Source organism: Neophocaena asiaeorientalis, unplaced genomic scaffold (assembly GCF_003031525.2).
Source record: "Neophocaena asiaeorientalis asiaeorientalis breed wild unplaced genomic scaffold, Neophocaena_asiaeorientalis_V1.1 scaffold975, whole genome shotgun sequence".
Taxonomy (NCBI): Eukaryota; Metazoa; Chordata; class Mammalia; order Artiodactyla; family Phocoenidae; genus Neophocaena; species Neophocaena asiaeorientalis.
The window spans coordinates 130,791-156,230 of NW_020173266.1; positions in this window are offsets into that span (position 1 = coordinate 130,791).

Genomic DNA, 25,440 nt, shown 5'->3' on the forward strand with positions numbered 1-25,440 from the left:
GTATTGAAGCTTCTTTGATGGCAAGAAAGAGAAATCCATTCAAATAAACAGTGTCCTGATCCACTCGGGCTTCTATAACAAAATACCATAACCTAGTGGCTTATAAACAGAAATTTATTTCTCAATAATTCTAGAGAATGGAAGTCCAAGATCAGAGTGCCAGCACAGTGCAGGCCCTCTTCTGAGTGTCAGGCTTCTTGTTGTATCCTCACATGGCAGAAGGGGAAGAGGGATCTCTCTGGAACCTCTTTTATAAGGGCACTAATCCCATTCAGGAGGGCTCCACCCTCGTGACCTAATTACCTCCCAAAGGCTCTGCCTCCTAATACTATCACCTTGTGGGGTTAGGATTTCAACATATTGATTTGGGAGGGACTGGGAGGCACAAACATTCAAACCACAGCAAAGAGGAAATTTACTGAAGGGGTATGGGGGAAAAGCACAAGGAGATTTGTGGAAGTGAGTCATGCATTGTGAAGTTGTCAGGGCCTGAGGGAGCCACTCTTTCCATCTCTGTGGAGTCACATTATTTCTCATTGCTCCTTTCTTGTCATGTCTCCTACTTCTTGCTCCAAACTGGCCTAGAATTATTCACAAAAATTCACATGGCTTACCACGGCCGTTGTGGCTCTGAATCATGTTTTCTGGGTGCCTTGTTTCAAATTGGAATGGAAAATTCTGATTGATCACTGGTCATTCACTGCCTTGTTATTCTTGGATTCTCATCCTTCCTGGTTACATGCTACTCACAAAGCTGATTGGACTCTACAGTACATCAGGCACTGCTGATGTGGGAAATTCCCAATGAAGCGGGGCAGAGGGTAGGGAATAGTCTCCTAAAGTGGTTGACAATTTTTTTACATAAATGATAACAATGAATAGGCTGTAATGGTTCTTCTAGTTTTGATCCAACCGAGTGCCAGACTTTGTACTGTCATTCAAGATTAATAAATGCAACTTTGAATCGGTCACATCTTTTTTTCTTCCCTCGTTCCAAATCCAAGTACAGTGGCTGAAATCAAGAGGATGAGAATCACTTATAGGATAAGTCATAAAATTTTAAAGTTCTAATGACTTTTACCTTGGAGTTATATAAATTTTTATCTCATTATTTGGAATAATTATTTTGTCTAATAGCTAGAATTTTAAATTTACGAAAATGTTATGTGATAAATTTATAAAGAAATGAGGTTACAGGGAAGAGCAAAAACAGACATCACCACTGTAACTAGATTTTTACACATGCACCAATAGTGCATCTGTGATAAATAAACAAATATTTAGTGGAAAAGAGTCATATTTTGAATAAGACAGGTAACTCTAACCAGTTATTGTTTTCAATGCCATTAACAGGAATAAAACAAACACAACAGTCACAAAAAATTATTTTTTCTCTCTTTTCTGCCCTTCCATTCACTTCCATTTAAGTAATCAGATAGTTGAAGACAGGAATACACTGTCATAATAAAGCAAAATGACAAGATTCTGCATGCTTTATTGCCAGATACAGTATTTCTTTTTCCCCTCAGATGTAAAAGTAGAAGAAGAAAAAATAAAAATGAGAAATTCTTAACAGAATTAGGCTGCTTTTTAAATAAAATCACTCCTAGAATTTTGAGAACTTATGTTGCTCCAGGCACCATGCCAAATGCTTTACATACATTATCATGGTTCATTTTAAGAACAACCCTGTGGGGGATGTCCTATTATTACACTTCACATTTTCCAAATGAGGAAACTGAGGACCACAGAGATGAATTAACAGGTAGTAAATTGTGGAGCCTGGAGAAGAGAATGAAGTAAGAAGGAAAATGCCAAGGGCGATTGGGAAGAGACTTCTGAAAACAGTGGTTTGTTTCATGGAGAGAATAAGTCCTGGCTAGGCCGACAGTTTGTAAATAGCTGATCTTGTTAAGTCAGGTAGTGGCATAGCAGAGATTTCCCACACTTAGGGAACAAGCTATAGGAAATGTTAATAACAAACACTCAACCTCCTAAATGTTGAAATACACTTCAAGTGGAACAGGTTGAGTAATTGTTTATTTGGCACTCAAATTGTTTCAGCTCCAAGACAATGCCATAGAATCTCCTACTTGTATAATCTTGGGCGAATCACTTAAACTATCTAGTTATCAGTTTATTTATCTGAAAACTAAGTTCCTAAGGGAACTGCAAGCTCTAACATTCTATGATTCTACGGGGATTTTTTCGTTTGTTTCAACTCCCTTTCACCCCCCATTTATTTTCCTAAGAAGTCTGTTCATAAGTCTCTTTATTCAATCAAGCATTTAGCTTTGTACCAATCTTGAAGGAATTCACTTTTACTCATATTTGAATAATTGAGATGGAGAATGTAACTGTTATGAAACTAAAACTCATATAAAACTATTTACATTTTCTCTGCTTTAAAAAGTAAATACATCAGTCTGATTTTTTTTTTCTTTTGACAACTGGCTCTCATAAGCAGCTGTGGAAACCTAGAAAAACCATGTCATCTGTATAGTATTCTTTCCCAAGAAAACAAAGGTCACTTTGAACAAACAAATGATATTCTGTGGCAGGTGGGAGTATTCTGAGTCATTAAAACCACAGTAAATTTGAAGTACTTTAATCTTAAAAGGATTGGGAACCAGACACAACAAGAGTTAAATCCACAGAATTTAGAATTACCACAGATCTTAAGAAATAGTTCATCAAATAATGATTTATGAAAATGGAAATGCAGCTGGCTATTCCTAGTCATAATGAAGGTATACTAGAATACTGTCTAGCAGGCAGTTGGGTTTGATTCGAAAAGAAGTTGTTATATGCATTCTACTCCTTCATTTACCATAAAACCACCATCATTGTGAATTTAGTCATGATAGGCTTTTGTGAGATTATCAGTAAAATATTTTCCAGCAAAACCTTATTTTGTTGTAAAAGTCCAGACTGGAAGTAGAAGATCCTCCTAGAGTTGGTCTTCCCTTGTCCTAAAATGTAGCTCAAAGCCTATTTAATTATACATGGAGATCTAATTAAAGCAGAAATGCTGTTCTTGTCTCCCCCATACTTCATACTCCTGGTCACAATTAAGCAAAACATTTACACACAATCAGTCAAGAATTACTAAGAATATTTCAAGTGTTTAATTTGTGGTCATTCTATCTTTTGATTAGATCAGCATAATTCAAACATGTTTTGGAGGAAGATATATTTCCTTCCGGCAGTTTTCAGATATTATCAGTGAACGTGTAAGGTCCAAAATAGATTAATTCAATTGTTTGTTTTAAGTCATTTGGTGAAAATTAATTGCACATTACTTATGCTATTTGGTGGATACATTTTCCCTGAAACAAGAAAAGTATTTGGTTTACCCAAACAAAAACAGACCCATAGGTACAGAGAAGAGATGGGTGGTTGCCACAGGGGAAGGGAGTGAGGGTGGGAGAAAAAGGTGAAGGGGATTAGCAGATATAAACCTCCAGGTATAAAATAAATAAGCCATGGGTATGTAATATATAGCATAAAAAAATATGGTCAATAATATTGTAATAACTTTGTATGGGGACAGATGGTTACTAGACTTATCATGGTGATCATTTCATAATGTATGCAAATGTCAAATCACTATACCTGAAACTAACATAATATTGTATGTCAACTATATTTCAATAAAAAATAAATAGAAACAGTGGAAGAAACAACAACAAAAGTAGTTGGTTTATAGTAATTACAATATTGTCTAAAACTCTTCCTGTTTTCAAGAGAAAAGTTATTGGCATCCTATAGAACTGAGTTCTTAGGATCATACTTTGGAAAGTGCTGGGCAAGAGTTACAAGATTAAAAGATCTTTAATATGGTATAGAAGGTCCACCAATAACTTATTTCCATTTCTTTCTGTGCTCTCATAAGGCACTACATTAATAGCAACACAGCCCCTGAGATGTGCCTTTCTATACTTTATAGACATGAAGAGCTGATCTGGGGTCATTCTTTGTTTCTCTGTCCATGTGTGTATTAGTTTGCTAGCACTGCCATAACAAAATACAACAGACTGGGTGCCTTAAACAAAAGTAATTTGTTTTTTACAGTTCTGGCAATTAGACATCCAAGATCAAGGTGTAGGCAGGTTGGTTTCTTTTGAGGCCTCTCTCTTGGCTTGTAGATAGCCACCTTCTCACTGTGTCCTTGTATGGTCTTTCCTCTTTGGGCATGCCTCTTGTGTCTTTGAGCCCAAATTTCCTCTTCTTGTAAAGACACGAATCAGACAGCGTTAGGTCCCTCCTATATGACCTCATCTAACATCTAACACAGTCACATTCTAAAGTACTGGGGGTAAGAACTATAACATATGAATTTGAAGAGAGGACACATTCAGGCGTTAACTATGTGTAATGTGCTCCTTCCCCCACTCCACCCCCTGGCTGCTTTCATTTTTTTTCTCCTTCTAGTTCTGCATGATGGGCTTTGGTGTGGTTTTCTCTGTGTTTATCCTGCTTGGGCTTTATTATTGGTGTTTCTTGGATCTGTGGGTTTATAATTTTTATTAAGTTCAGGAAAATTTTGGCCATTTTTTCCTTAAATATATTTCAGGTCCTCCCTTTACTTCTGGCTATTTATTTACACATATTCTTTTGTATTTCTCTGAACTGTCTCTTTGAGTCTTATGCGCCCTTTTCTAGTGTTTTTATTTAGCCTTTTCAGCATCAGTTTTTTAAAGTTTATTTGTTAACATTATCAGTTCTTTATTAAATATATTGCATGTATTTCCTCCCAGTTTATTATTTGTCTTTTGAATTTATTTGTTGTAGTTTTTGTTTGGAGTTTTGGGGGTGAGGCATGCAGAAGTACGTCTTAGAGGTAACTGAATTTACCCATTTATCTATCTTTCTTTTTTTGGTTCTGATTTTAGATAATAGTTAGAAAGACATTCCCTATATCCAGAATATAAAGGAATTTGCATGTTTTATTTCTAGTTCTTCTGTAGTTTTTTTTTATATTTAATTTTGTGATTTATTTGGAGTTCATTTTTTCAGTGTTGTGAAGTATGGTTTCAAGTTTAATTTTTTCCACTGTTGTTTGTCCCAACATCTTTTATTAAAATTTGACCTCTTTTGAGATTGCCTAGACAGTCCACATTTATCATATATTAAATTTCCATGTGGATGTGGGTCTATTTCTTTTATTTTTTTGCGGTACGCGGGCCTCTCACTGCTGTGGCCTCTCCCGTTGTGGAGCACAGGCTCCGGACGCGCAGGCTCAGCGGCCATGGCTCACAGGCCCATCCGCTCCGCGGCATGTGGGATCTTCCCGGACCGGGGCACGAACCCGTGTTCCCTGCATCAGCAGGCGGACTCTCAACCACTGCGCCACCAGGGAAGCCCATGGGTCTATTTCTGACTTTGCTATTCTTTCCTTTTAATCTTCTATTAAAGTGTCAGCATCACACTATTTATTTATTATTTTTTTTAATCAAGATCTGACATTTATAAATTTTAAGCATTTAACCAAGCTGGAAGATAGGAAGATTAATTATAACAATTACAGGTAGAGAATATCATTTGTCTGTTTTCATTACGGTAGTTCATTACGGTTCATTACGGTAGTTATCTATCCAGAGAACCAACAGGAGTTCTCAGATCCAATGTCATATAATGGGATTTGGGCAAGCACTCTGAACACCACTTTTATTTAATATGCACCACATGCACATGATGCAGGCAGGGAGAGGTTATGAATCCATGCATTGAAGACGAGACAGACTGGGACTATTGCCAAACGTGCGCTGAGTCGATTAGGATGTTGCTCAAAGTTCTTTATACTTAATGGTTTCCTTGAAAATAAGTGCAGAAGCAGAAATGTGTACACATCCCAAAGCATCTTCTTCATTTGGTTTCCTGTGCCTTCTTTGCATTCTGTTTTTCTTTTGCCTTTTCTACTAGTGGTATTAACTGCTGGTGTTCTGCTAAAGTCTTTAACAATTCCGTAATGAACAGCAGATAATTATGCTTCCTTCTGATATTTTCAATCTTATATCTTTTTAATTTCTGTACTTCTTCACTAAGCATCTGATTTTTTCTCAGCATCACACTATTTTAAGTATGGAAGCTTTGGAGCACATTTTAATAACTATTAAACTAATCACTTGCAATTAATCTTCTGCTTCAAGATTTTATAAGCAAATATTGTACTTTGATTATTCAATATAAACTTTAGAGTCAACTTGTCTACTCCAGGAAAAAAATAACTTGGTGGTATTTTAAATAAGATCACATTAAATTTATAAATTATCTAAAAAGGATAACATCATGCATGACAGCTTTATAATGTTGAATTAGAAGAACCGATGACTTTTCATTTGATGAAGCCTACTTTTGTGGTTTTCATGAGTTTTAAACCTTTCCTCATATAGGTTTTGCATATTTCTTAAGTTTATTCTTAAGTAATTTACCTCATGTTATAGCCATGTAAGTGTGGTTTTCTTTTCCATTACACTGTCTCATTGTTTGTGTAATCGGAGACTATTAATTTTGTATGTTAACTTTGCTTCCATTATCTCATAAGTGCAAGACAGTTACTATGTCTCTCCCTTCCAAAATTTCAGATATTCTTTCCCTACAAGGAGGGGCATTTCTGGAAGTATTCATATTGTCTTGCCTTGTCAGGGCCACTACCTTAGTAGAGATCCATGAGTCCTCCAGTACCTACCAAACTGTAATGAGCACTCCTTTCAATCTTCAATGAATGAGGACTGCTTGGATAGAACCCTCTTCTGGAAATGCAAATAACTCTGAGGAAAAGGCAGGTAATATATATAAACATGATCTGATAAGCAAGCAATGAGCCCAAAACAGGTAGCCAAAAGATAAGGAATGTTTCCAGGATGATGTTTCACCACAACTGACCTTCAGTTCAGTCTAGGGTAGAGCGGGGGGAAACAAAGAGGGGATATCTCCTTGTCTTTTTTTTAGATATCTAAGTGCAATGGAGAAGGTTATCTCAGTGCAAGACAATTGTGCTGTTCCCGGCACCTCTCCACCCTCTGACTGCTGGGTCACTAACCTACAGCTGAGAGAATATGATCCCTTGGGGACGGTTATCCTCAGGGCATGTATAGGATTGTGTAAGCAGTCCACCCCACCTGCCAGTGAGTGGAAATTCATTTTGGCTGGTAAAACAGTATTTGTTTCCTCTTTTCTATTGCTCCGTTGTTCAGCAGGTAGAACAGTAGTGAATCACATGTGACATACATCTTACCAATATAGGTTCAGTGATGACTACTGGCAAGAGATTAACTCTTGGAAAAATAAATGAGATGGCAGCCAACATCAAGACCACTATAGTGCCTTTGTCCTATTTTCTATTCTCAGTTTTGGATGCTTCCCCCTACCAAACAATAGAAATGGGAAGGTGGAGAGGTAGGAAAAAAGAGAAGGAAAGAGTGAAAAAAATATCAGATCAATGGCTAAATCCTGGAACTGACATCCCTGACTATTCACTCCCACTACCACCGAAAACATTCTTAAAAAACACTAATGAATAAATTAAGTACATGAACAAATGGATAAGAAGCTCAATACACAGGTTATCGATACAAAGTTAAAATGATGTGCTGTATTCATGTAAATAAGACATTAATGGAATAGTCTCATCATTATAGTCTTCTCAACATATTCTTATTTATCCCAGAAACAGAAGAGTACATGGTGCTGTGTTTCTTTGAATCAATGTTTAATTCTCAAGATGACGATGCTTAAAGCAAATACGCTACTTATTGTAAAACTGTAATTCAAACTTAATATTCCTTATTTTCTAACATATGCCCCTTTGAAAATGAGTAACAGTCTAAGAATTTCAGAAACGTGATTCTTCATGAATCTGAGTCAGGAAGCCCCTCTAAATCTGTGTGTTATTTTGATACATATTCACATCTATTTACACATACAGCTTAAGTCAGATATTTCCTGAGAACATTGCACTTGCCTTACATAGCTTGGTTTTATGCTGCTTATACAAACATATTTTAAAATTAATACTTTCTAAAACCCCAAAATGCAATTCTAACTAATGGTTTGACTACATGTGTTTTGGTACAAATTCCAGTATGTTTTCTGCCTAAGTCCTACTAATAAACATCAACTTAAGAGTAAAATCTTTTTCTGACACATTGTACTACAAAACAATTTCTTCTGGTGATAAATAGCATGCTATCCCAGGAAAGTGTTTAGCACAACATTGTGAAATGACCTTCCCCTAACGTCAGTCAGAAACAAAGCTGGCTATCCTGATTTCCAGTATAAGCCTTCTCTTAAGGCAGTATAAATTCTCCTCAGATTGCACCTTTTACTTGGTGAGATGTCAGAAGGGGATGAAGGGAGAAGGCAAACACTCAGTAATCAAGATAAATAATATTCAGTGCAATATTTTTAAACATTCAAATTATTTTAGAAACATGATGAACAAAATATCAAAATTTTAAGTAAAGACAAGATTTGACTGCACTTACAGGACCCTACCTCACTCAGCACACTCTAATTCCAACCTCTGGTTCCAATGAAACTTTATTTACAAAAGTAGGTAGATGGCCTATAGGTATAGCATGTCAATTCAATTTTTAGAAAATATTATTTACCTTAATAACTGTGTATTTTGTGCTCTCTTAAATAATGCACCCAAGATGCGTGCTTCACTCACCTCACTCTGGTTTCTGCCCTGGTGTACATATATATTAAACCCTATTAAACTGTACACTTTAAATTCTTCAACTGATTTTACATCAATTATACCTCAGTGAAGTTCTTAAAAATAGAAATGAAAAAAACTCTTCAGGTATAAAGCTATAGATACTCTTATTTACTTTCACTTCCACAACTCACTAATCTATCCAAAGGGCATAAATTTTACTGGCTTGTATTTGAGGAAAATTTATCTCTTTTATTTCCATGTTCCTGTCTGTAAAAATGTAGACTGTGGTAGGGTACAAGAAGAAGGGATTTATGATTATCTCCTGACAATGTAGTTGTGTGCTAGCTGGAATTAGGCTTATCTGTGAGTGACAGAAAAATAGCAGTGGTTTAAGTGAAGTTTATTTCCCTTTCTATTCTCTTTCTGGGCTATAACCTTCATTCTTTTGGCCTAAGTGGGTCACCTTCAAGCTCCTGCAGCAAAATAAGGAAAATATACAGAAGAGGGAAAAAGAAACATTCCAATCGTCCCTTTGGGAAGATTTCTGGAAGCTACCAAAATATAGTTCTGTTTTCATTCCGTCCACAGATTTTAGTCACAAGGATACATAGCTTAGATACAAGGAGCTTAGCTTCAAGGAGACTGGAAAATTTTTCTGAGCAGCCATATACATATGTAAACACTTTATCATCATGGAATTGGTACTTACTTTCCTCGTTTCTCAAAGGAGGGGATTTACTTCATGACCTTGATGTTTTTCTGAGATTTAATATTCTGTATTTTTAATAAAAACCAAAAGTGGATCTAATTTGGGGGCCAGTGGGAGTAAGATGCAGTGATAGTAATAAAATTATATCTGACTAAAATTGAGCTCTTTGTTTGAATGCAATAATTCACAAGAATGTATATTTCAAAGAGAAATAGTTACACTGAATGGTTAAAATGTCTATTTTAAGTTCCATATTTATAAATTCTAAACTGGATATAAAAACACAGGGAGCTATTTTAATAATACTTATCATTTACATTTGAAAACCTGTTTATTTCTCCCATGAATAAAGGCATACTTTTCTGTTCTTTCTCTCTTGATTAAAAACTCTTTTAAGCTGAGTAAAATTTGCATGTTCAATCTGACTTTTTTTGTCTTCTGGGGAAGATCTAGTGACAATGATTAATCTGTTCAAATGTCATATTTTAAGACAACAACCAGTATTTAAGGATATAACTGGGGAGGTCAAGATGGTGGAGTAGGAGGATGCTGAGCTCACCTCCCCCCAAGAACACATCGAAAATCCATCTACATGTGAAGTAGTTCTCACTGAAAACAAACCGGAGATTGGCAGAAAGACTCTTATACAACCAAGACTGTAAGAACAATCCACGTGGGTTTGGCTAAGAAGGAAAGAGAAACAATCAGGTCAGGACCTGTTACATAGACTCAGAATCCTCCCTGAAGAGTGAGTGGTTCAAACCACATATTGGATGTCCCAGTCCTGGGCTTGGACACTGGGAGGATAAGTCCCCTTGGCTGGTTTGAAGACCAGTGGGACTGGCAGGGGGGCTATGAGAAACTTGGACGCCACTCATGAAAAGTGTACACACAGGCTTGTTTGCTCCCAAACCAAAGGAGAGGAAGAAGATTGAGACCACCTGAGATTCTGGATGGTTTCCGGCAACTGCCCCAGGGCATGCCCCAACCCAGGCCAAGTGCCCACTCTGGCACCTCTTGCTCTGTGGTACAACTACCCACTTGGATGAAAACTGCCACTGATGAATAGAGTGTGCAGTTGTGGAGAACAGAACTGGTTCAGACCCAGCACTACATCTGAATGGGGCAGGGGTGATTATTGCTGGTGCTCTTGGAGGCAGCAAATTGGGAGTGGTCTGGAACTCTGACTGGTGTGCCTGGACCACTCAAGTGTGCACCTACTCTGGCTCCTCTTGTTCCAGCGCTGCTCCTTTCTGTGGCAAATGTGCCAATGCAGGATGCGGGGAGAGCGTGCACTTAGAGGCAATAGAACCAGCTCAGACCCTTCCCTCAGGGTTTCTGCTTTAGCACCCTGGGACCCTCCCCCACCCCAACAGCATGGTGTCGGTCACTAAGTATAGGAGAAACCCCAGCTCACAACTGGCTCTGGTTCTAGCCCCTTCATCTCCAGCCTCAACTCTCATCAAGGTGATAGCTGCCAGCACAACTTGGGGGGAGATGTGACTCATATTCACTTCAGACACAGCTCTCCCAACAAAGGCACTGGGCACACGTAGACGGTACAGTAATGCACCCACACAAGGATACCCTTTCAAGACTGGGATAGATAACCATTTTACTCTAATTTCATAGAGACTGAGAAAGTTAAGCAAAATGAGAGTACAGAGGAATTTGTTTCAAATGAAAGAACAAGAAAAATACCCTGAAAAAACAACTAATGTAACATGTATAGAGTTCAAAGTATTGGTAATAAGAATGCTTAATAAACTATGGAAAAGAAGAGATGAACACAGTGAGAGTTTTAACAAGGAACTAGAAAATATAAAAAAGAGAACCAGTCAGAGCTGAAGAACACAAAAACTAAAATGAAAAACATGCTAGAAGGAATTAAGAACAGACTAATTGATACAGAAGAATGCATAAGTGATCAGAAAGGATAATGGAAACCACCCAATCAGAACAACAAAAAGAAAAACTAATTAAAAAATGAGAACAGGGCTTCCCTGGTGGCGCAGTGGTTGAGAGTCCGCCTGCCCATGCAGGGGACACGGGTTTGTGCCCCGGTCTGGGAAGATCCCACATGCCGCAGAGCGGCTAAGCCCATGAGCCATGGTCGTTGAGCCTGCGTGTCCGCAGCCTGTGCTCCGCAACAGGAGAGGCCACAACTGTGAGAGGCCCGCATACCGCAAAAAAAAAAAAAAAATGAGAACAGTTTAAGGGACCTCTGGGACAACAATAAGCATACTAACATTTGCATTATAGGGGTCCCAGAAGGAGAGAAAGAGAAAAGGGTCAAAAAATGTATTTGATGAAATTATTGCTGAAATTTTCTTGAACCTGAAGAAGGAAACATATATCCAGGTATAGGAAGCACACAGCCCCAAATACAATGAACACAAAAAGACCCACATCAAAACATAGCATAATTAAAATTGCAAAATGAAAAGAGAGAATTCTAAAGGCAGCAAGAGAAAAACAAAGAGTCACATATGAGAGAACCTCCATAAGGCTATCAGCTGATTTTTCTGCAGAAAATTTGCAGGTTAGAAGGGAGTGGCGTGATACATTTAAAGTGATGAAGGGGGAAAAATACTGCAACCTAGGGTAGTCTACTCAGCAAGATTATCATTCAGAGTTGAAGGAGAGAGAAAGAAATTTTCAGACAAGCAAAAAAATGAAAGAGTTCATTAATGCTACACCAACCCTTAAAGAATGTTAACAGATCTTTCTTAAGTGGAAAAGAAAAGGCTACAACAAGAGATAAGAATTAATAGGAAAAGAAAAAAATCCCACTAGTAAAGACTATTTAGTAAAGGCTGTGGGTCAACCATTTAAATAAGCTAGTTCAAAGATTAAAACACAAAAAAACTGTAAAATCGTCTATAACTACAATAAACTGTTAAGGGATAAATATGAAGATGTAAAATATGACATCAAAAACACAAAATGTGGAGGAAGGGTTTAAAAATATGTAGATCTTTTAGAATGTATTTAAACTTAAATGACTACCAGTTTAAAACTAGTAGATATAGGTAAGCATATATATGCCCATGGTAACCACAAATCAAAAACCTATAATAGATGCACAACTAGAGAAAGAGGAACGGAAGCATATCATTAAGAAAATCATCAGGGTTTCCCTGGTGGCGCAGTGGTTGAGAGTCCACCTGCCGATGCGGGGGACGCGGGTTCGTGCCCCCGTCTGGGAAGATCCCACATGCTGCGGAGCTGCTGGGCCCGTGAGCCATGGCCGCTAAGCCTGCACGTCCAAGCCTGTGCTCCGCAACAGGAGAGGCCACAACAGTAAGAGGCCCGCGTACCATAAAAAAAAAAACCACAAAAAAAACACAAGGGAAGAAACCAAAAGAAGAAGAAAATAACAGATAAGAACTACAAAACAACCAGAAAACAAGTAAAAAATGGTAATAGCTACATACCAATCAATAATCAGTTTAAATGCAATGGACTAAATGCTCCAACTAGAAGATATAGGGTGGCTGACTGGATTAAAAAACAAGATGAATCTATATGTTGCTTATAAGAGACTCACATCAGAGCTAAAGACAGACACAAACTGAAAGTGAGGGGATGGAAAAAGCTATTCCACACAAATGGAAACAAAAAGAAAGAGAGGGCAGCAATACTCAAATCAGACAAAACAGATTAAAGGAAGTTTATAGCACAACACAAAGAAGGGCATTAGATAATCATAAAGGAATCAATACAAGAAAAGTGTATTATTCTCTGTAACACATATGCACCCAATACAGGAGAACCTAAACGTATAAAGCAAATATTAACAAAGGGGGAGAAATTGACAATAATACAATAATAGTAGGGGATGTTAAAACTCCACTTACATCAATGGAAAGATCATCCACACAGAAAATCAACAAGGAAACAGTAGTCTTCAATGACACATTAGACTAGTTGGACTTAATAGTTATCTACAAGACATTCCCTTCAAATATGGCAGAAGACACATTCTTTTCAAGATCACATAGATCATTCTCCAGGACAGATCACATGTTAGGCTACAAAACAAATCTCAACAAATTTAAGAAGATACAAATTATATAAAGTATTTTTTCTGACCACAACAGTATGAAACTAGAAATGAATTACAGGAAAAAAAATGCCAAAAACACAAACACGTGGAGACTAAACAACATGCTACTAAAAAAACCAGTGGGTCAATGAAGAGTTAAGGAAGAAATCAGAAAATACCTTGAGACCAATGAAAATAAAAACACAACTTTCAAAAATCTATGGAACTCAGCAAAAGCAGTTTTGAGAGGAAAGTTTACAATGATACCTCAAGAAACAAGAAAAATCTCCAACAAACAACCTAACCTACCACCTAAAGTTATTAGAAAAAGAAGGAACAAACCCCAAATTCAGCAGAAGGAAGTAATAAAGATCAGAAGGGAAATAAATAAAATAGAGTCCAAAAAACAATAGGAAATATCAATGAAATTAAGAGCTGGTTTTTGGAAAAGGTAAAGAAAAGATAAAGAAAATTGATAAGACTTACCAAGAAAAAATGAGAGAGGACCCAAATAAACAAAATAAGAAATGAAAGAGGAGAAATTACAACCCATGTCACAAGGAACACAAAAAAATTATAAGAGAATACTGTGAACAGTTCTATGCCAACAAATTGGACAACCTAGAAGAAAGTGATAAATTCCGAGAAATATACATTCTTCCAAGACTGAATCAGGAAGAAATACACTATGTGAATAAACCAATCACTAGTAGTGAAATTGAATTAGTAATTAAAAAAAAACTTATCAGCAAACAATAGTCCAGGATGAATAGTTTCACAGGGGAATTCTACTAAACTTACAAAGAAGAGCTTATCCTTCTCAAACTATTCCAAAAAATTTGAAGAGGACAGAACACTCTCAAATTCATTCTATGAGGCCACCATCACTCTGTTGGCAAAACCAGACAAAGACACTACAAAAAGAGAAAACTATAGGACAATATCTCTGATGAATATAGACTCAAAAATCCTCAACAAAATATTAGCAAAATGAATTCTACAATATATAAAAAGGATCATACATCATAGTCAAGTGGGATTTATTCCAGGGATGTATGGATGGTTCAATATCTGCAAATCAATCAGTGTAATACACCACATTAACAAAAGGAAAAATACAAATCACATGATCATCTCAATAGACACAGAAAAAGCATTTGACAAAATTCAACATTCATTCATGATAAAAACTCTGGTCGAATTTGGTATACATGGAACATATTTCAACTTAATAAAGGTGACTTATGACAAACCCTCAGCTTACTCATACTGAAAGTATAGATAAAGTCTCCACCAAAAAACTATTAGAACTAATAAATGAAGTCAGTAAACTTGCAAGATACAAGATTACTATACAGAAATCTGTTGCATTTCTATATACTAATAACGAACTATCAGAAAGAAAAAGCAAGAAAACAATCCAGTTTAAAATCACATCAAAAAGAATAAAATACTTAGAGATAAGCTTAACCAAGGAGGTGAAAGATCTCTGCTATGAAAACTATAAAACATTGATGAATGAAATCAAAGATGACACAAAGAAATAGAAAGGTGTTCTGAGTTCATGAATTAGAAGAATGTTAAAGTGTCCATACTGCCCAAAGCAATCTACAGATTTAATGCAATCCTTATCAAAATACCCATGACATTTTCAATAGAACTAGAACAAACAATTCTAAAATTAATTTGGAACCACAAAAGACTGAATAGTCAAAGCAATCTTGAGAAAAAAGGACACACCTGGAGGTATCACAACTCCTTGACTTCAGACTATTCTACGAAGCTGTTGTAATCAAAACAGTATTTTATTGAAACAAAAATAAGCACATAGATCAATGGAACAGAAGAATAGGAAATGCAGAAATAGATCCACTCACTTATGGTCAATTAATTTATGACACAGGAGGCAAGAATATACAATGGAGAAAAGATGGTCTCTTCAGTAAGTGGTGCTGGGAAAACTGGACAGCTACATGTAAAAGAATGAAATTAGAACATTTTCTCACATCATATACAAAAATAAACTTGAATTAAAGACCTAAATGTAAGATCAGAAACTATAAAACTAGAAGGAAACAAGTCGAACACTCTTTGACCTAAATTTTAGCAATACTGTTTTGTCTGTCTCCTATGGCAAAGGAAACAAAACCAAAAATAAACAAATGGGACTTAATTAAACTAAAAGCTTTTGCACAGCAAAGAAAATTATCAACAAAATGAAAAGACAACCTATGAATGGGAGAAAATATTTGCAAAGGATATGACCAATAAGGAGTTAATATCCAAAATATATAAACAGCAAAATATATTACAACTCAGTACTAAAAACCCAAACAACTCAATTAAAAAATGGGCAGAAAATCTGAACAGATATTTTTCCAGAGAAGAAATACAGACAGCCAACAGGCACATGAAAATATGCTCAACATCGCTTATCATCAGAGAAATGCAAATCAAAACCACGATGAGATAACACATCACACCTGTCAAATTGGTGTGGCCACTATGGAAAACAGTATGGAGCTTCCTCAAAAAAATAAAAATAGAACTGCCATATGATCCAGCAATGCCACTCCTGGGTATATATCTAGAGAAAACAAAAACCCTAATTCTAAAAGATATATGCACCCCAATGTTCATTGTGGCATTATTTACAGTAACCAAGATATGGAAGCAACCTGTTTGTCCATTAACAAATTAATGGATGTGGTATTTATATACAATGGAATATCTCTCAGCCATAAAAAAAGTGAAATTCTGCCATTGACAGCAAGATGGACCTGGAGGGTATTATGCTTAGTGAAATATCAGACAAAGAAAGACAAACACTGTATGTTATCACTTATATGTCAAATCTAAAAAATAAAACAAACTAATGAATATAACAAAACAGAAACATACAGATATAGAGTACAAACTAGTGGTTACCAGTGAGGAGAGGGAATGGGGGAGGGGAAAGACAAGGGTAGGGAGTTAAGAGGTACAAACCACTATATATAATATATAAAATACACAAGCTACAGGATATATTGTACAGCACAGGGAATATAGCCAATGTTTTATAATAACTTTAAGTGGAGTATAACCTATAATAATATTGAATCACAATGTTGTTCACTGAAACTGATATAGTATTGTAAATCCCCTATACTTCAATTTTTTTAAAAGGCTACAAATATAAGATTTTAGAATTATTTAACTTGAAGTAGCTGAATACAAAGCATGGAAATGAGGATACACATACACACATACACACACACACACACACACACACACACACACACACATATATTTTAATATATGTAAAGGTCTGTGACCAAAGGGAGTTTATCAATAGCAGGAAAGTTTAGTGGTTTTGAGGAGACACTTGGGAATTGGACACATTTGGGTTAGAGTCTATATTGTAAATTTTTAAAACTTCAGATTTTCCTGTTGCCTCAACATCCTCATAAACAGGCTGTGGGTACCACTCCCAAGTGACCAGGTACACCAGTGTGATAAAGCTGGTCTCTGAAGAAGTTCCCCTTCTTGCCTTCCTCTGACTGACCTAGTGACATTCAAACACGTTGATGAAATTCCCCTTACCTCTTTGCTTGTGTACCCCACCCTGACTCCTAATAAAGGCACTTGCCCACAGATCCCCAGTCTCTCTTCTCCCCATCTGCTTTGCTGAGTTCACTCCCGTGGCCCTCCTCCTGTGTGGTCCCGTTTGTGGCATGGCATGGTGTGGTGTGCCTCCCTCTTCTAGGACTCGCGGGTATAATAAGTCTCTTTCACTTTCATATGCCTCTCCATGGTGTTATTCCATATCCACACTAGACCAACCACCAAAAAACTCAATTTTGAGTGACATAATTATTCCTTATAACACAGAGTCTTAGCCTCTGTTTCTTCACCTAAAACATAGGTTTGATAAATGAACCTGTGTTATAAGGTTATGATGCTGCTTCAGTATCATCATGCTCATAAAGTGCTTAACTTGGAGTTTGATGCTTGGGGACTGCTCAATAAATGTAGCTGTTACTATTGCTAAAATATTAGAAAACAGAAAGAAAGCAAGAAAGGCAAACAAGCTTGTGATGAGGGAATCTGTGATTTTTTATATTCAGGAACAGTAGCATATGTGAAGGAGAGTAACATGCTGGAATCTTAAACAAATGACTTTAGGAGAAGCCATGATTCCAGGCGCTGGCATAATGCTAAAGAACACATGCAGGGTGACAGTGCTCTTGAGTAAGTTTGCCACACAGCCTTTGTTCAATATGCCTTGGTGCCAAGAAGCTTTGGAACACACCAAAACTTTCCTGATGTGTGGGTTTTAACTAGGAGGAAAAATGGCTATTTTACTATGGAAATCATAAGATAGATATGGTTCCAAAACCAAATTTTCTTGCACATGCCCGAGTCCTTGCATGAGCAGCATGGCACCAGTGGCTGTGACATCCAAGGTTTTGTTCATACAGGGGATGATCAGAAGACCAGCATGCAGTAAAACTCCCGTATTGCCTGGCTTCACAGAAATAAAATACACAATTCTTATCCAATGTGAAACATGGTATGAGAATACATTCAAGAGAACAAAGAAAAGGTGAACATAGCCATTGGCTATTTTTGCAGTGCAATATACAGCAAACCTCAATTACTTTGTAATTTTTAAAAATTGAAATATACAGTATAAGGCAACAAGGAGAAAGTAAGGACTAAGGATGAAGGGCACAAGTTCTGGAATTGATTAAATTCATAAATTTATTATTAAGTCCTCAACAAAGTGCTGGAAAAATTAGGTACTCATAAGTTAACTGGTTTTGTTCACCTCTTTTGCTACTTTCCATCATCCGCTAAAGCATTATGGAGTCAGCATGTTTAGAGCAAAACCTATCATTCTCACACAAGCATAGTGCCTTTGAAATCAAAATGAAACCTTATTTTAAATGGCAGAGTGATTTATTTGCTGACCACATTTTAATAAGTGCAAGTAGATTTATGCTGTGGATTAAAGAGAATAATTTATAGCTGGAAGATCAAGTAAGTTAGAAATCAGGATCATTAAAATGAGGCTCAATGACCAGGGCAAATCATCTTACAGATTTTCTATTTCTACTGTTACTTCCCTTACCATTATGTATGCTTACATAAAACAAATGATTAAGAAATTGAAAATAAATTATCAAGGGCAGTTAGAAATAGAAGGTGGAGTGAGTGAAGGTGGTACTGTCTTTATCTCAACGCCTTGCAGTGGAGATGGTGGCAATACGTTTTTGGAATTAGATGTGTATGAGTTCATGAGCCCAGAGGAAACATTTTCCTTCTCCTTCTTGGACTGTCCAGATAGGTCCCATCCTATAAGCCTGGACCTTATCACTGTTCTGCCAGTACCTTACCAATCTGTTTCCAAGGAAAGAAATCACATCACTCTAAATATACCAAGAACAATTGAGAATAATTTGTACTTTTAGTTGTATTCTTCTTTTAAAAGCAACAGAGGCAATTTAAATTAAGACCATAAGATAAATATTTTATAATGAGATTGCCTAAATTTTGACACTGAATTCCTGGATATTTATAGATGTAGGAAGAGAATCTTTATATTAAGTTCTTTAAGCTACTTCTGAGGAAGGTATACATGAGGCAGATTCATCACCTATAAATAAAACTATTATGACTTGAATTCACCAAAAATATGGAAATCAAATACATGCAGTGACTTGAAGCCCTGTGTGTTCATCTGACAAATATCTATTGTATGCACAGCAGTTATTAGATGTATACGAGAAAAAGTGATAAATTAGACATGGTCTCTGTTTAATAAAATGTAGGGAAAAATTGTAAAGGTAATATATATGGAAATTTCTAAATAGTTTGCTTTCATGAATAATATATACTGTCCATCCCTTGATACAACTAGTTACGAGAAGATAGGAAGAAAGGTTAGGTTCATAAAACTTAAAGGGTGTTTTTCTATAAGGTAGTAAGTGAATGGTAAGAAATATACTAATTAATAAGGTATGTCAGTTAGTCATTTCCACTAAAAATATTTTAAAATGAGGGAGAAAATGGAAAAAAGAAAACATTTCCTGAATATTGATAATTGCATTATCTCATTTATTTTATAGATGAGAAAACTAAATCAAAGAAAGGTTAAGTGAAAAGATAATAGGCAATAAAGCCAGGATTAAAATTAATATACTGGAATGACAAAATTGAAACAGAATATAATTCTCCAAGGTTCAGCCTGGTCAAATTCTCCTGGACTCTGCACATGTTAATATTCATGTCCTCTCCATGAGGCCTTTGAACACTGTGACAACCAATCACATAGTACGTACCAGGGTCAGCAGAAGACTTGAGAAGAGCCTTAGGTAACTTTGGAAACTTTTCCCATGAAAAACATCTGCCAACCGAATGCCATTATAGGCTCTTACTACAGAATTGGTCACGTGAGGGGCAGTACAAGTAGGAAGAAGAAATGGGTGCTTTTAATATTAAGGGATTTCAGTGCTCAACAAGATCATTATCGTTGACTTTAAATTGACCTAGAATATATTTAAATGAAGAAAATAAATACTACTACTGACCTGGAGAAGTGATGCCTTTCACCCACATCTATAAAGTAATTCAGTAGTTTTCAGTTGCATCTAATTTATTGACTAGCTATTCATTTTCCCTGAGGATAAAACAAAATGAACTTGGATGAATAAATTAAGTAGTTTTGTGTTAAGTGGAATAATGTCTCCCCGAAGATGTTCATGCTCTAATCCCCGAAACCTGTGAATATGTTACCTTATATGGCAAAAGGGACTTTGGAGATGTGATTAAGGGTAAAGGCCTTGAGGTGGGAGATTATTTTGGATTAATTGGCTGAACCCAATCTAATAACATGAGTTCTACTAAGTCAGAGTGATATGACATCAGAAAGGCTTGGTCCACTGCTTGCTGACTTTGAAGATGGTAAAAAGGGGCCAGGAGCCAGGGAATGAAGATGGCCCTAGGACCTAGAAAAGTCAAAGAAACTGATCTCTCCTATGGTTTTCACAAAAGAATCAGCCCTGATAACACCTTTAATTTAGTCCAGTGAGATCCATGTTGTACTTCAAACCTACATAATATATTTGTGTTACCTTAAGCAAGTTTGTAATAATTTGTTGAAGTAGCAATAGATATATAAATAATAGTAAATATAAGCAATGTATATAATGTATATTATATATGTGATAAATATAAGCAATAGAAATAGTAATAATATTGACTATATATATTGTACAATGCAGCGGTAAATCCACAATAAATATGAAATATGACCCTTAAACCACAGTTCACCTTACTAAAAGGAGCAAGGCTTCCAAACATGAAACAATTAGAAGATAATACAAATTATTGTGTATACAATCGTTAACTTGTTTGATTCAGACAAAATATTTAAGACTTCAAAGAAAGATGTGTTTGAATATCAATGTGAGCCCATGGAATTAGATAAGCCTTCTCCTTGAGTAGGAAATATGTGTGTTATATGGAAGATGTGAGAAAGATTTCCTTGATAACATTGACCATAATAAATAGCTGGCATTAAAAGAAAGCTTTGAATTCTTATTTCTGTACAATTCTTTTAGATCACAGATGAACAGTGTTTTTGTTTTTTGCGTTTTTCTCCTCAAAACAGACAACTTGGTTTGATTGATAATGAGGTCCTGAAGAATACCTGAGCTAGAACCTGAGATCTTATTTGAACTCAGTAGGAATGGTGCCATGATCAATTAGAGATGTGTATTAGCATCATAGGAAACATGCTTAGTTTGGATATTACCAGGGCTGATATTAGTATGTACCAGTTGATAAAATATGGACCTGTACTGACCTATATCAATTATTCAGGTTAATAAAAAGTGGCTCCCTAATTCCCCAAATGCTTTACTGTTACCTTGGTTACTTGGTTTCTATACCAGAGCCCTGAACCATCCCTTATCCAGCACCTAAAGGACTAATATATGGTGCAGTGGTCATACTGGTTGTTGCATATTTTGAATATTATTTGGATATTACATTGAATGAAGGTAGGATGATATACTAGACGATTTTTCAAGGTCTGTTTGAATTTTATGTTTATGCAATACGTAAAACAATATATATACTTGGCCAAAAGAATATACTGATTTATGTTTATAGACATAATTTATTTGGAATCAAACAGAAAAGTAGCTGTATTACATTTACTTCTCAGGAAAAGCCTATTAATCACCAGCGTGGAAAAGCTCTTGGTATAAGCACTTTATAAAATGCTTAGCAATGACCTCACAATAGTAACAGGAGCTGGCAGATACATGCCATTGAGCTTTCTCAGGCCAAACAGTACAGTTTCTTGGCATACTTAGAAAAATTCTAAAAATGGCATTTTCCATGTACAAAGCAATGAGAATGGAATGTCTATTTTGTTACTACCATATGTGGAAGGAATCCAGAGTTTCTTATAAACATATAAATTCGTTGTGGTAGCTAGACACAATACCAACATGTGGTGGATAGACAAGCAGACATTTAGAATTACCTCACATAACATAATTTTTAAAAACCTCTTCCATTAGCAGTCATGTTGGGAGAATGTGTGACTATATTTCAGTTGTGACCATAGAAAAACAATTAAGTAAGGAAACTGCACCATATCCAGGTACAGCTGCTGTTCTCATCTATGCTTTTATCTAAGAGGTCATTGATGACATGTTGAACTAGCCAAAACTTGACATTTTCTGTAAAAAGTGTACAGGGTGCCAGAGTCTACTTCACTTTATAATATTCCTTCTGTGTTTCTCAAGCCTGTGCAAAATTTACCTATTCCATATGTCTACCCAGTCTTCATTCAGATTTTCTACCTTACCTGAAATCTTTGAGCAGTCTGGGAAATAAACCAGTGGAATAATTCTAGGTACTATTATACAGACCATGAGAAGTTTTGAGGAAACATTCATCAAAATAACAAAAATGAGAATGACCCAGAATTTTATTACTCAGTTATACTCTGCTATTAATGATATGTGAATTGCACTGTTGCTAAATCTAGACCTGAAATTTCCCTCACTACTTGTTATGGAAGTACTTTGGGGCTTGGAAGTATATTAAACTTTACATATGAATCAAATGAATATATGTAATTCATATGTATAATTGTGAATTTTAATTCTAGCATCAATCATACTTTGACTTGTATTATAATTAGTTGTGTATATGTATATTTTTCTTGCAACACTGGGCTTCTTATGGATAAAAGTTGTGGTGTACCAACTTTCATTTATCAAGAATAGAGTTATTCTTGGAAAAAGATAGTAAGCACTCAAGACACCATTTTTTTTTTAATTGAGTTGAGTTGAACTGAATTTCATTTTCAAAGTTTTATGACACAGATATTTTGGGGACAACACTCTGCTTGGATGATGCCCTGCATTGCTTAAGTAGGGTAGTATAGTTGAGTATAAGAGTTTTAAATTGATTTTTTGGTGAATTCTAGGCAAACCAAAATGCATTTTCAGAGATATTGCTGTTGCTCTTCATGTTTTGTTACCATAATGTTATTCATAACCTTAAATAACAAAAAATATATCTAAGCATATGTTATTTTTCCCTTCAGCCCTCAAAATTGTCCCCCCAAACACAATATTAAAGAACCAGGGTTTCAAGCTTCCCTAGTGGCGCAGTGGTTGAGAGTCTGCCTGCCGATGCAGGGGACACAGGTTCGTGCCCTGGTCCGGGAGGATCCCACATGCTGTGGAGCGGCTGGGCCTGTGAGCCATGGCCGCTGAGCCTGCGCGTCCAGAGCCTGTGCTCCGCAACGGGAGAGGCCACAACAGTGAGAGGCCCGTGTACTGAAAAAAAAAACAAAAACAAAAACAAAACAAAAAAAACTACAAATAGAACTACCATAAGACCCAGCAATCCCACTACTGGGCATATACCCTGAGAAAACCATAATTCAAAAAGAGTCATGTACCAAAATGTTCATTGCAGCTCTATTTACAATAGCCAGAATATGGAAGCAACCTAAGTGTCCATCAACAGATGAATGGATAAAGAAGATGTGGCACATATATACAATGGACTATTACTCAGACATAAAAAGAAACAAAATTGAGTTATTTGTAGTGAGGTGGATGGACCTAGAGTCTGTCATACAGAGTGAAGTAAGTCAGAAAGAGAAAAACAAATACTGTATGCTAACACATATATATGGAATCTAAGAAAAAAAAAAAGGTCATGAAGAACCTAGCGGTAAGACAGAAATAAAGACACAGACCTACTAGAGAATGGACTTGAGGATATAGGGATGGGGAAGGGTAAGCTGTGACAAAGTGAGAGAGTGGCATGGACATATATACACTACCAAACGTAAAATAGATAGCTAGTGGGAAGCAGTCACATAGCACAGGGAGATCAGCTTGGTGGTTTGTGACTACCTAGAGGAGTGGGATAGGGAAGTTGGGAGGGAGGGAGACACAAGAGGGTAGAGATATGGGAACATATGTATATGTATAACTGATTCACTTTTGTTATAAAGCAGAAACTAACACACCATTGTAAAGCAATTATACTCCAATAAAGATGTTAAAAAAAACCCTCAACAATAAGAAATAAACAACTCAATTAAAAGCATCACTAATCATTAGGGAAATGCAAATCAAAACCACGAGATAACACATCACAGCTGTCAGAATGGCTACCTTCCAAAATGCAACAAATAATAAATGTTTGTAAGATGTGGAGAAAAGGTAACCCTGTGCACTGTTGGTGGGAATGTAAATTGGTACAGTCACTATGGAATACCATATGGAGGCTCCTCAAAAATTAGAAACAGAACTGTCATATGATCCAGCGATTCCACTCCTGGATATATATCTAAAGAATATGAAAACACTAATTTGAAAAGATACATGCACCCCAATATTCATAGCAGCATTCTTTATAATAGTCAAGATATAGAAGCAACCTAAATGTCCATCAACAGATGGATGATGAAGCTGTGGTATATACACAGAATGGAATATTACTCAGCCATAAAAAAATCACGAAAATTTGAAATTTGCAACAACAAAGACAGACCTGGAGGGTGTTATGCTTAGTATGTTTTTACTTATATGTGGAATCTAGAAAATGAAATAAATGAATGAATAAAGCAAAATAAAAACCGACTCACAGGTACAGAGAACAAACTAGTGGTTATCACTGGGGAGAATGATGGAGAGAGGGGAAAGTTGGGGGAAGGAGATTAAGAGGTACAAACTACTAGGTATAAAATAAATAAGATACAAGAATGTAATGCATAGCACAAATAGTATAGCAAATATTTTATAATACCTTTAAATGGAATATAATTGATAAAAATATTGAATCACTATGTTGTATACTTGAAACTAATATAACATTGTAAATCAACTACATTTCAACTTAAAAATAAATTTAAAAATAGGTAAAAGATCTAAATAGAGACTGTATCAAAGAAGATATACAGATGGCAAATAAGCATGTGAGAAAATGCTAAATCATTTGTCAATAGGGAAATGCAGATTACAATAATAATGAGATACATCAGATACCATTACAAACCTATTTAAAGGGCTAAAAAAATAGATAATACCAACTGCTGGCTAGGATGCAGAGCAACAGAAACTCTCATTCACTGCTGGTGGGAATACAGTACATAACATACAAATGGTGTGGCCACTTTGGAAAACAGTTTGGCAGTTTACAAAGCTAAACATACTATTACCATATAATCCAGAAATCACACTCCTAAGTTTTTATCCAACTGATTTTAAAATTTATGTCTATACAAACACCTGTACATGAATGTTTCTAACAACCTTATTCCTAGCTGCCAAAAACCAGAAGCCAACAAGATGTCCTTCAGCAGGTTAATGGATAAACAAACTATGATATATCCACACAAAGGAATCCTTTTCTGCAATAAAAAGGAATGTGGTATCAAGTCATGAAAAGACATGTATGAACTTCAAATGCATATTGCTAAGTGGCAGA